The following is a 13,318-nucleotide window of genomic DNA, read 5'->3' as shown; positions in this document are numbered from 1 at the left end:
ATTTTTTTTTACCACGGCCAGAACGCTTCCATACTATACCTCTTTTCCAGAAGTTTCCAAACTACGCCCCGTTCCAGAATTTTCCTCACCACACCCCTCTTACAATAGTATAAAGACTGAAGCAGACAGCGACAGAACATGCCACAGATGCGTTTGAAATGAGGGACTGAGTAAGAATTAAATCAAGTATCTTTACACTATTTGGAGCAGTGAACAGAACGTGTGTAAGGAACCAGAGAGAAGAGAGAAAAAAAAAAAAAAAAAAAAAAAAAAAAAAAAAAAGAAAGAGAGAGAGAGAGAGAGAGAGAGAGAGAGAGAGAGAGAGAGAGGGTTTCCCGTTTTACTTTATTGAAAGACACACATGTCCAAACAAGCATCCACCGTCTAACAATCTTGAAGGTCGCCGCTACACAGAGTATCTTATGCATGGAAAGTCTTAACCGAAAAACTAATCCTACATAGAGGCCGGTAAGGGAAATGGCGCCAGTTTAAAAATGGCCAAGAACTACGTGGCCGATGTTCTGTTGCACCACGAGATGATATCAGGTGAAGAGTTGGAATACATCCAGGCTATGAGAGGCACTCAGGACAGGGCTAGGGCCTTGATCGACCATGCAAGGAAGAAGGGCAACGGTGTTTGTAAGAAGTTTATGGAAACCTGGGAGGACAACGACAACCACAACGTCTTGTGTGGCTCGTCCGCCCTCTTGGACGATCTCGGCACTGAGGATTTTGTGGGACTCAAGTATTTCCTGCGCGACATACAAGTGTTTGGTCGAAGCCCCATTGCTCGAGCCGTTATGGATCATCTGACTCATAGAACCCAGATAGCAGACGCAATCGCCCGGCGCTACAACGATAAAGCCCGCGCGGTCTTGATCATCCTGCTGAAGCGCATACACCGTAATGACCTGGTGGAAAGGATCCCTAGCGGCACCCGTGACGGTGGCCAAACGTCAAATCAGCCACGACCCTTTACCTTTGCTGAATATCGCAACGCTATCCAAGGAAATGCAGCTGATGTCAGGGAGAATGTGTGCCATACACTCAGGGACCTCGACGCTGACACCATGACAAGATTCATATGGACCCTGCATCTCCCAAGCAGCAAGTCTGAATGTGTCACGAGTGTCAGTGACCTTGTAAAAGCATCCACAGAGCATGTAAATCATGACACGTTCATATACGTGGAAACCGTACATGCATCGCTGTGTAAGGTTGGGAGAAATGACTTAGCCCAAAGGTTGGAGATGCACATAGCTAGGCTCGGTGTCTGAACCTCATGGCCTGCTTCGTTCTGGCCCGGTGTTCACTCCCCTTTTCCCAACACACCCCTTTTTTCCCATGCTCCAACACTCTATACCAGTAATAGCGTTTTCAAGTCAAATAAGCGAACCAGTGAGAAATCAAAGAAGCGTGCGCATCACGCAGCTGTGCCTGTAGCGGCCGAATCTGGGAGCGCATCTCGCAGTCGTGATGACGTCGCGGCCATACTGCGTAGGGTGGGGGTAACCTCTCCTGACGTGATGATGTATTTACATTTGTAAAGGTGTTAAAAATGCCTGATAGACCAATGGTTAGCTTGTAAATGTGAGGGCTATTGTTGTGGGTGTTAAATCGTCATGCAGGGTGTGGCTTGTAGGATTTAAAAGTCTTGGTTTCATGCTGGCTGCTCACTTTTTACCTGCAGTTTTTAACTAGTCTGTTAGCTAGCTCGTTTTTTCTCACCCTTCAACAAAACCAGCTGTGGATTTTCTTTTTTAATTCTTTTGGTGAAAACAAGAGGAATCATTTTTCAGCCATGTCTATCCACACATTTGGATCAGGAGCATCTGATGTTGAAGAAGGTGAGACAGCTAGAGTAGGACCCACTACATTTGCTCTGTACACTAACCCCCGAAAAGAGTTATGGGGAGGTGGAGAGACTGGAACACTATTTGGCTTGCGACAGGCCCCTCGAAAAGAGGCATCAGACGACGGCGATGCTAATACTGGAACAACATGCGGTTTGAGCCAGGCTCCCAGAAAGAAGCGATTCCGTCCAGAGATCTTTCCTACAAGCATGACTGAATCGTGTACATCTGATCTAGAATATGTCGGTGTCAATGGATACAGATATTCAATTCGATACAGTGCAAGATACGTGACATTAGCTGTTTACACTAGTGTTGCTGTCGAACTATCTAGCAAAAGTTAGTTAGTTGCAGCCCGTGGTCCTGAAGAATGGAAGTTTCAACCATACCCTGTTTCTAACGAGGAATACAACAAATGGTTTAAAAACGTCTTCTTTATACAATGGTGTGACTGGGAGATTTTGAAGACACAATTTGATACCATTGACTATGTCATCAGAAAAGACAAAATAAGGAGTTCTTATGAAAACATGAGAAAAAGATTGATATTTGGGGATGCTGACCAACAGTCTCTGCCCCTGCCACGGACCCTCTATAGACCTAAAATCGTGAGACACAAAGACTAGCAAAACGGTGGGTCTAATTTTTATGTGCTAATTATTTGCCAAAATAGTTAAAATGCTTTCTTTTTTTTTTTTGCGACTGTGATTGATTTTTTTTCTTCCCAGAGGATCTGGAGTGGTGTCATCCGTCCCCCGGAACGCCGCCTAACACCCCGTATTTATTTGCACCACTGACGGCAACCGGCTCTCCTAAATCCCTTTTCATCATCATCATCGACACCTCCAACGCCGGAACACATTAGTATTTGGTAGGATTGCCTGTTTCACTTGGGCCAAACGTTTTGGGTATCCTTCCACAAGCTTTCTACAATAGTTTGCTGGAATTTTGGCCCACTCCTCTTGACAGAACTGGTGTAACTGGGTCAGGTTTGTAGGCCTTCTTGCTCGCACTCGCCTTTTCAGTGCCGCCCACAAATGTTCTATGGGATTGAGATCAGGGCTTTGTGATGGCCACTCCAATACCTTGACTTTGTTGTCCTTAAGCCACTTTGTAACTAATTTGGAGGTATGCTTGGGGTCAGTGTCCATTTGGAAGACCCATTTGCGCCCAAGCTTTAACTTCCTGGCCGATGTCTTCAGATGTTGCTTCAATATATCCACAACATTTTCTTTTCTCATGAGGCCATCTATTTTGTGAAGTGCACCAGTCCCTTCTGCAGCAAAGCAGCCCCATAACATTATACTACCACCCCCATACTTCACAGTTGGGATGGTGTTCTGAGGCTTCAAAGCTTCGCCCTTTTTCTTCCAAATATACCGTTTATCATTATGGCCGAACAGTTCAATCTTTGTTTTGTCAGACCACAGGACATGTCTCCAGAAAATAAGATTTTTGTCCACATTGAAGTAATGGCTTTCTTCTCCCAGAGTAACCTTTTAGCTCATGGTGGTACAGGACTTGTTTTACTGTGGACACTGTCTTACCAGTTTCAGCTAGCATCTTCGCAAGGTTTTTTGCTGTTGTCCTGGGATTGATTCGCACATTTCACACCAAAAAACGTTCCTCTCTGGGATTCAGAATCCGTCTCCTTCCTGAGCGGTATGATGGTTGTACATTCCCATGTTTTTTATACTTGCGTATTATTGTCTGAACAGATGAACGTGGGACCTTCAGGCATCTGGAAATTGTACCTAAGGATGAGCCACACTTGTAGAGGTCCACAATTTTTTTCCTGATGTCTTGGTTGATTTCTCTTGATTTTCCCATGATGTCAAAGAAAGAGGCTCTGTGTTTGATATACCAAGAAACTTCCTTTATAAGAGATTCTTGAAGGAAATGGAAACAAAGCTTTTCGCGCCGCAACAAGCTGTTTAGAGCACCTTGAACATGATTCTGACATAAAAACATCTTGATAAGCGCTTCTGGTAGGAAATGACTGACAAGCTATTTCAGATATGGAAACTAGCTTTACACGCCACAATAAGCTGTTTGGAGCACCTTACACATGATTCTGACATAGAAACTTCCTTTATAAGAGATTCTTGAAGGAAATGAATGTAAAGCTATTTTCGCGACGGAAGCAAGCTTTACACTCCACAAGAAGCTGTTTGGAGCACCTTACACATGATTCTGACATAGAAACTTCCTTTATAAGAGATTCTTGAAGAAAATTACTGTAAAGCTATTTTAGTGCTGGAAACAAGCTTTACACGCCGCAACAAGCTGTTTAGCACCTTGAACATGATTCTGACATAAAAACATCTTAAGCACTTCTGGTAGGAAATGACTGACAAGCTATTTCAGATATGGAAACTAGCTTTACACGCCACAAGAAGCTGTTTGGAGCACCTTACACATGATTCTGACATAGAAACTTCCTTTATAAGAGATTCTTGAAGGAAATGAATGTAAAGCTATTTTCGCGACGGAAGCAAGCTTTACACTCCACAAGAAGCTGTTTGGAGCACCTTACACATGATTCTGACATAGAAACTTCCTTTATAAGAGATTCTTGAAGGAAAAGACTGTAATGCTATTTTAGTGCTGGAAACAAGCTTTACACGCCGCAACAAGCTGTTTAGCACCTTGAACATGATTCTGACATAAAAACATCTTGATAAGCGCTTCTGGTAGGAAATGACTGACAAGCTATTTCAGACATGGAAACTAGCTTTACACGCCACAAGAAGCTGTTTGGAGCACCTTACACATTATTCTGACATAGAAACTTCCTTTATAAGAGATTCTTGAAGGAAATGACTGTAAAGCTATTTTAGCGACGGAAGCAAGCTTTACACTCCACAAGAAGCTGTTTGGAGCACCTTACACATGATTCTGACATAGAAACTTCTTTTTGAGAGATTCTTGAAGGAAAAGACTGTAATGCTATTTTAGTGCTGGAAACAAGCTTTACACACAAGCTGTTTAGAGCACCTTGCACATGATTCTGAAACAGAAACATCTTTACGGGAGTTTCTTGAAGGAAATGACTGTAAAGCTATTTTAGCGACGGAAACAAGCTTTACACTCCACAAGAAGCTGGTTGGAGCACTTTACACATGATTCTGACATAGAAACTTCTTTTTGAGAGATTCTTGAAGAAAATTACTGTAAAGCTATTTTAGTGCTGGGGCCTCATTTATAAAACTTTGCGTAGATTCTATTCTGAAAGATTTCGTGCGCAAAAAAGTCAGAATTTTCGTACGCAAAAACAATATTCTGATTTATAAAACCTTGCGCGGCGCGCAGTCGCACGCGCACTCTTCTCGTTATAAATACGGACTTGCGTTACAGTATGCGGTCATGCACGAGCCTCACGCTCCTCCCAAGGTCTTCCCATATTTGTCCTAATAAGGTCCATGTTAATCAATCAATGAATATTCCAGCCTTGAAAGGAGCCCTTGATCACCAATCACGAAACGGAAAAATGGGGGAAAAACACAATTCAGTGATTGTGAGATCGATGTGCTCCTAACAGAGGTAGAACATCGAAACTAAATCCTGTTTGGAAGCCGTAATCCGTGTGTACTGTTCATATTGTTACACAGCCTTACTACTTAACAGCTCAATTACCAATGATATACATCATTTATGGTTCATATTTGCCATTTACCCCTGTGAGATCACATTTATGATCATATGATCATTTTCGTTTTTTGTGAGAAAGGAAATTCAATTATTAAAAAAGTAAAAAATAGAAACAAGATTTTGGATCATTATTGGTGCAAAACAGGTGAAAGTGCTTGAAATGTGACAATTTGGTTACTTGTATGGTAACTGTGTGGGAATAGCAGGTGCAGAAAGACAACATTCACACACAGACATCTACAATCGAACCACGACCACATAAAAAGGCAGCGTATACACACACACACACACACACACACACACACACACACACACACACACACACACACACGCGTTTCCGGGAGATGCGGTTTGTGTTTCGGTGGAGAGTTTGCTCAGTGTGGGAGGGTCCCCTGCCTCTCCCCGTTGCTGGCGGGCCTCGCCGGCGCGACCGGCTCTGGGTCGGTTTAGCAAGAACGGGATTGTTGGGTTCAGGAAAACAAAAACTGGGTTAGGTTCGGAAAACGGGCATACCATCGGAGTTCACTAAAACGCAGTCTACAAAACCTTGGGAGCATTACGCACGATCACACGTGTGGTCAAAAGGTTGCGGAAAACTGGGAACATTTTTACGCATGGAAATTCTTTATAAATCCCGACTATTGCGAGGAATGTTGCGACGACAAATTTCACCGTGCTTCACGCAACTTTTTCTTGCGTAACAGGTTTTATAAATGAGGCCCCTGGAAACAAGCTTTACACGCCGCAACAAGCTGTTTAGCACCTTGAACATGATTCTGACATAAAAACATCTTAAGCACTTCTGTTAGGAAATGACTGACAAGCTATTTCAGATATGGAAACTAGCTTTTCGCGCCACAACAAGCTGTTTGGAGCACCTTACACATGATTCTGACATAGAAACTTCCTTTATAAGAGATTCTTGAAGGAAATGACTGTAAAGCTATTTTAGCGATGGAAACAAGCTTTACACTCCACAAGAAAAAGTTTGGAGCACTTTACACATGATTCTGACATAGAAACTTCTTTTTGAGAGATTCTTGAAGAAAATTACTGTAAAGCTATTTTAGTGCTGGAAACAAGCTTTACACGCCGCAACAAGCTGTTTAGAGCACTACACATGATTCTGACATAAAAACATCTTGATAAGCGCTTCTGGTAGGAAATGACTGACAAGCTATTTCAAATATGGTAACTAGCATTACACGCCACAAGAAGCTGTTAGAGCACCTTGCACATGATTCTGAAACCGAAACATCTTTATGGGAGTTTCTTGAAGGAAATTACTGTAAAGCTATATTAGCGATAGAAACAAGCTTTACGTGCCACAAGAAGCGTTTGGAGCACCTTACACATGATTCTGACTTAGAAACTTCCTTTATAAGAGATTCTTGAAGGAAATGGAAACAAAGCTTTTCGCGCCGCAACAAGCTGTTTAGAGCACCTTGAACATGATTCTGACATAAAAACATCTTGATAAGCGCTTCTGGTAGGAAATGACTGACAAGCTATTTCAGATATGGAAACTAGCTTTACACGCCACAATAAGCTGTTTGGAGCACCTTACACATGATTCTGACATAGAAACTTCGTTTATATGAGATTCTTGAAGGAAATGACTGTAATGCTATTTTAGCGACGGAAACAAGCTTTACACTCCACACGAAGCTGTTTGGAGCACTTTACACATGATTCTGACATAGAAACTTCTTTTTGAGAGATTCTTGAAGAAAATTACTGTAAAGCTATTTTAGTGCTGGAAACAAGCTTTACACGCCGCAACAAGCTGTTTAGCACCTTGAACATGATTCTGACATAAAAACATCTTAAGCACTTCTGGTAGGAAATGACTGACAAGCTATTTCAGATATGGAAACTAGCTTTACACGCCACAAGAAGCTGTTTGGAGCACCTTACACATGATTCTGACATAGAAACTTCCTTTATAAGAGATTCTTGAAGGAAATGAATGTAAAGCTATTTTCGCGACGGAAGCAAGCTTTACACTCCACAAGAAGCTGTTTGGAGCACCTTACACATGATTCTGACATAGAAACTTCCTTTATAAGAGATTCTTGAAGGAAAAGACTGTAATGCTATTTTAGTGCTGGAAACAAGCTTTACACACAAGCTGTTTAGAGCACCTTGCACATGATTCTGAAACAGAAACATCTTTACGGGAGTTTCTTGAAGGAAATGACTGTAAAGCTATTTTAGCGACGGAAACAAGCTTTACACTCCACAAGAAGCTGGTTGGAGCACTTTACACATGATTCTGACATAGAAACTTCTTTTTGAGAGATTCTTGAAGAAAATTACTGTAAAGCTATTTTAGTGCTGGGGCCTCATTTATAAAACTTTGCGTAGATTCTATTCTGAAAGATTTCGTGCGCAAAAAAGTCAGAATTTTCGTACGCAAAAACAATATTCTGATTTATAAAACCTTGCGGCGCACACCGGTACGCACTCTTCTCGTTATAAATACGGACTTGCGTTACAGTATGCGGTCATGCACGAGCCTCACGCTCCTCCCAAGGTCTTCCCATATTTGTCCTAATAAGGTCCATGTTAATCAATCAATGAATATTCCAGCCTTGAAAGGAGCCCTTGATCACCAATCACGAAACGGAAAAATGGGGGAAAAACACAATTCAGTGATTGTGAGATCGATGTGCTCCTAACAGAGGTAGAACATCGAAACTAAATCCTGTTTGGAAGCCGTAATCCGTGTGTACTGTTCATATTGTTACACAGCCTTACTACTTAACAGCTCAATTACCAATGATATACATCATTTATGGTTCATATTTGCCATTTACCCCTGTGAGATCACATTTATGATCATATGATCATTTTTTTTTGTTTGAGAAAGGAAATTCAATTATTAAAAAGTAAAAAATAGAAACAAGATTTTGGATCATTATTGGTGCAAAACAGGTGAAAGTGCTTGAAATGTGACAATTTGGTTACTTGTATGGTAACTGTGTGGGAATAGCAGGTGCAGAAAGACAACATTCACACACAGACATCTACAATCAGACACGACCACATATAAAGACGCGACAATAATAATAAAATAATACACACACACACACACACACACACACACACAATACACACACACACACATACATTACACACACACCGCATTTCCCGGGAGATGCGTGTGTGTTTTGGCGGTGGGAGAGTTTGCTTCAGTGTGGGAGGGTCCCCTGCCTCTCCTCGCTGGCAGCCCTCGCCGGCGCGAACCGGCTCTGGGTCGGTTTAGCAAGAACGGGATTGTTGGGTTCAGGAAAACAAAAACTGGGTTAGGTTCGGAAAACGGGCATACCATCGGAGTTCACTAAAACGCAGTCTACAAAACCTTGGGAGCATTACGCACGATCACACGTGTGGTCAAAAGGTTGCGGAAAACTGGGAACATTTTTACGCATGGAAATTCTTTATAAATCCCGACTATTGCGAGGAATGTTGCGACGACAAATTTCACCGTGCTTCACGCAACTTTTTCTTGCGTAACAGGTTTTATAAATGAGGCCCCTGGAAACAAGCTTTACACGCCGCAACAAGCTGTTTAGCACCTTGAACATGATTCTGACATAAAAACATCTTAAGCACTTCTGTTAGGAAATGACTGACAAGCTATTTCAGATATGGAAACTAGCTTTTCGCGCCACAACAAGCTGTTTGGAGCACCTTACACATGATTCTGACATAGAAACTTCCTTTATAAGAGATTCTTGAAGGAAATGACTGTAAAGCTATTTTAGCGATGGAAACAAGCTTTACACTCCACAAGAAAAAGTTTGGAGCACTTTACACATGATTCTGACATAGAAACTTCTTTTTGAGAGATTCTTGAAGAAAATTACTGTAAAGCTATTTTAGTGCTGGAAACAAGCTTTACAGCGCCACAACAAAGCTGTTTAGAGCACTACACATGATTCTGACATAAAAACATCTTGATAAGCGCTTCTGGTAGGAAATGACTGACAAGCTATTTCAAATATGGTAACTAGCATTACACGCCACAAGAAGCTGTTAGAGCACCTTGCACATGATTCTGAAACCGAAACATCTTTATGGGAGTTTCTTGAAGGAAATTACTGTAAAGCTATATTAGCGATAGAAACAAGCTTTACGTGCCACAAGAAGCGTTTGGAGCACCTTACACATGATTCTGACTTAGAAACTTCCTTTATAAGAGATTCTTGAAGGAAATGGAAACAAAGCTTTTCGCGCCGCAACAAGCTGTTTAGAGCACCTTGAACATGATTCTGACATAAAAACATCTTGATAAGCGCTTCTGGTAGGAAATGACTGACAAGCTATTTCAGATATGGAAACTAGCTTTACACGCCACAATAAGCTGTTTGGAGCACCTTACACATGATTCTGACATAGAAACTTCGTTTATATGAGATTCTTGAAGGAAATGACTGTAATGCTATTTTAGCGACGGAAACAAGCTTTACACTCCACACGAAGCTGTTTGGAGCACTTTACACATGATTCTGACATAGAAACTTCTTTTTGAGAGATTCTTGAAGAAAATTACTGTAAAGCTATTTTAGTGCTGGAAACAAGCTTTACACGCCGCAACAAGCTGTTTAGCACCTTGAACATGATTCTGACATAAAAACATCTTAAGCACTTCTGGTAGGAAATGACTGACAAGCTATTTCAGATATGGAAACTAGCTTTACACGCCACAAGAAGCTGTTTGGAGCACCTTACACATGATTCTGACATAGAAACTTCCTTTATAAGAGATTCTTGAAGGAAATGAATGTAAAGCTATTTTCGCGACGGAAGCAAGCTTTACACTCCACAAGAAGCTGTTTGGAGCACCTTACACATGATTCTGACATAGAAACTTCCTTTATAAGAGATTCTTGAAGGAAAAGACTGTAATGCTATTTTAGTGCTGGAAACAAGCTTTACACACAAGCTGTTTAGAGCACCTTGCACATGATTCTGAAACAGAAACATCTTTACGGGAGTTTCTTGAAGGAAATGACTGTAAAGCTATTTTAGCGGCGACGCAAAGCGCTTTACACTCCACAAGAAGCTGGTTGGAGCACTTTACACATGATTCTGACATAGAAACTTCTTTTTGAGAGATTCTTGAAGAAAATTACTGTAAAGCTATTTTAGTGCTGGGGCCTCATTTATAAAACTTTGCGTAGATTCTATTCTGAAAGATTTCGTGCGCAAAAAAGTCAGAATTTTCGTACGCAAAAACAATATTCTGATTTATAAAACCTTGCGGCGCACACCGGTACGCACTCTTCTCGTTATAAATACGGACTTGCGTTACAGTATGCGGTCTGCACGAGCCTCACGCTCCTCCCAAGGTCTTCCCATATTTGTCCTAATAAGGTCCATGTTAATCAATCAATGAATATTCCAGCCTTGAAAGGAGCCCTTGATCACCAATCACGAAACGGAAAAATGGGGGAAAACACAATTCAGTGATTGTGAGATCGATGTGCTCCTAACAGAGGTAGAACATCGAAACTAAATCCTGTTTGGAAGCCGTAATCCGTGTGTACTGTTCATATTGTTACACAGCCTTACTACTTAACAGCTCAATTACCAATGATATACATCATTTATGGTTCATATTTGCCATTTACCCCTGTGAGATCACATTTATGATCATATGATCATTTTCGTTTTTTGTGAGAAAGGAAATTCAATTATTAAAAAAGTAAAAAATAGAAACAAGATTTTGGATCATTATTGGTGCAAAACAGGTGAAAGTGCTTGAAATGTGACAATTTGGTTACTTGTATGGTAACTGTGTGGGAATAGCAGGTGCAGAAAGACAACATTCACACACAGACATCTACAATCAGACACGACCACATAAAGGCAGCGCTACACACACACACACACACACACACACACACACACACACACACACATACACACACACACACACACCGCATTTCCCGGGAGATGCGGTGTGTGTTCTTGGTAAGGAGAGTTTGCTCAGTGTGGGAGGGTCCCCTACCTCTCCCCGTTGCTGGCAGCCCCTCGCCGGGCGCACCGGCTCTGGGCCGGTTTAGCAAGAACGGGATTGTTGGGTTCAGGAAAACAAAAACTGGGTTAGGTTCGGAAAACGGGCATACCGACGGAGTTCACTAAAAACGCAGTCTACAAAACCTTGGGAGCATTACGCACGATCACACGTGTGGTCAAAAGGTTGCGGAAAACTGGGAACATTTTTACGCATGGAAATTCTTTATAAATCCCGACTATTGCGAGGAATGTTGCGACGACAAATTTCACCGTGCTTCACGCAACTTTTTCTTGCGTAACAGGTTTTATAAATGAGGCCCCTGGAAACAAGCTTTACACGCCGCAACAAGCTGTTTAGCACCTTGAACATGATTCTGACATAAAAACATCTTAAGCACTTCTGTTAGGAAATGACTGACAAGCTATTTCAGATATGGAAACTAGCTTCGCCACAACAAGCTGTTTGGAGCACCTTACACATGATTCTGACATAGAAACTTCCTTTATAAGGGATTCTTGAAGGAAATGACTGTAAAGCTATTTTAGCGATGGAAACAAGCTTTACACTCCACAAGGAAAAGTTTGGAGCACTTTACACATGATTCTGACATAGAAACTTCTTTTTGAGAGATTCTTGAAGAAAATTACTGTAAAGCTATTTTAGTGCTGGAAACAAGCTTTACGCGCCCGCAACAAGCTGTTTAGAGCGCACTACACATGATTCTGACATAAAAACATCTTGATAAAGCGCTTCTGGTAGGAAATGACTGACAAGCTATTTCAAATATGGTAACTAGCGCAACACGCCACAAGAAGCTGTTAGAAGCACCTTGCACATGATTCTGAAACCGAAACATCTTTATGGGAGTTTCTTGAAGGAAATTACTGTAAAGCTATATTAGCGATAGAAACAAGCTTTACGTGCCACAAGAAGCGTTTGGAGCACCTTACACATGATTCTGACTTAGAAACTTCCTTTATAAGAGATTCTTGAAGGAAATGGAAACAAAGCTTTTCGCGCCGCAACAAGCTGTTTAGAGCACCTTGAACATGATTCTGACATAAAAACATCTTGATAAGCGCTTCTGGTAGGAAATGACTGACAAGCTATTTCAGATATGGAAACTAGCTTTACACGCCACAATAAGCTGTTTGGAGCACCTTACACATGATTCTGACATAGAAACTTCGTTTATATGAGATTCTTGAAGGAAATGACTGTAATGCTATTTTAGCGACGGAAACAAGCTTTACACTCCACACGAAGCTGTTTGGAGCACTTTACACATGATTCTGACATAGAAACTTCTTTTTGAGAGATTCTTGAAGAAAATTACTGTAAAGCTATTTTAGTGCTGGAAACAAGCTTTACACGCCGCAACAAGCTGTTTAGCACCTTGAACATGATTCTGACATAAAAACATCTTAAGCACTTCTGGTAGGAAATGACTGACAAGCTATTTCAGATATGGAAACTAGCTTTACACGCCACAAGAAGCTGTTTGGAGCACCTTACACATGATTCTGACATAGAAACTTCCTTTATAAGAGATTCTTGAAGGAAATGAATGTAAAGCTATTTTCGCGACGGAAGCAAGCTTTACACTCCACAAGAAGCTGTTTGGAGCACCTTACACATGATTCTGACATAGAAACTTCCTTTATAAGAGATTCTTGAAGGAAAAGACTGTAATGCTATTTTAGTGCTGGAAACAAGCTTTACACACAAGCTGTTTAGAGCACCTTGCACATGATTCTGAAACAGAAACATCTTTACGGGAGTTTCT

The sequence above is a fragment of the Perca fluviatilis genome, chromosome 15, assembly GCF_010015445.1.
Source record: "Perca fluviatilis chromosome 15, GENO_Pfluv_1.0, whole genome shotgun sequence".
Taxonomy (NCBI): Eukaryota; Metazoa; Chordata; class Actinopteri; order Perciformes; family Percidae; genus Perca; species Perca fluviatilis.
The sequence above is the reverse complement of the archived record's forward strand: the minus strand, read 5'-3'. Positions refer to the sequence as shown.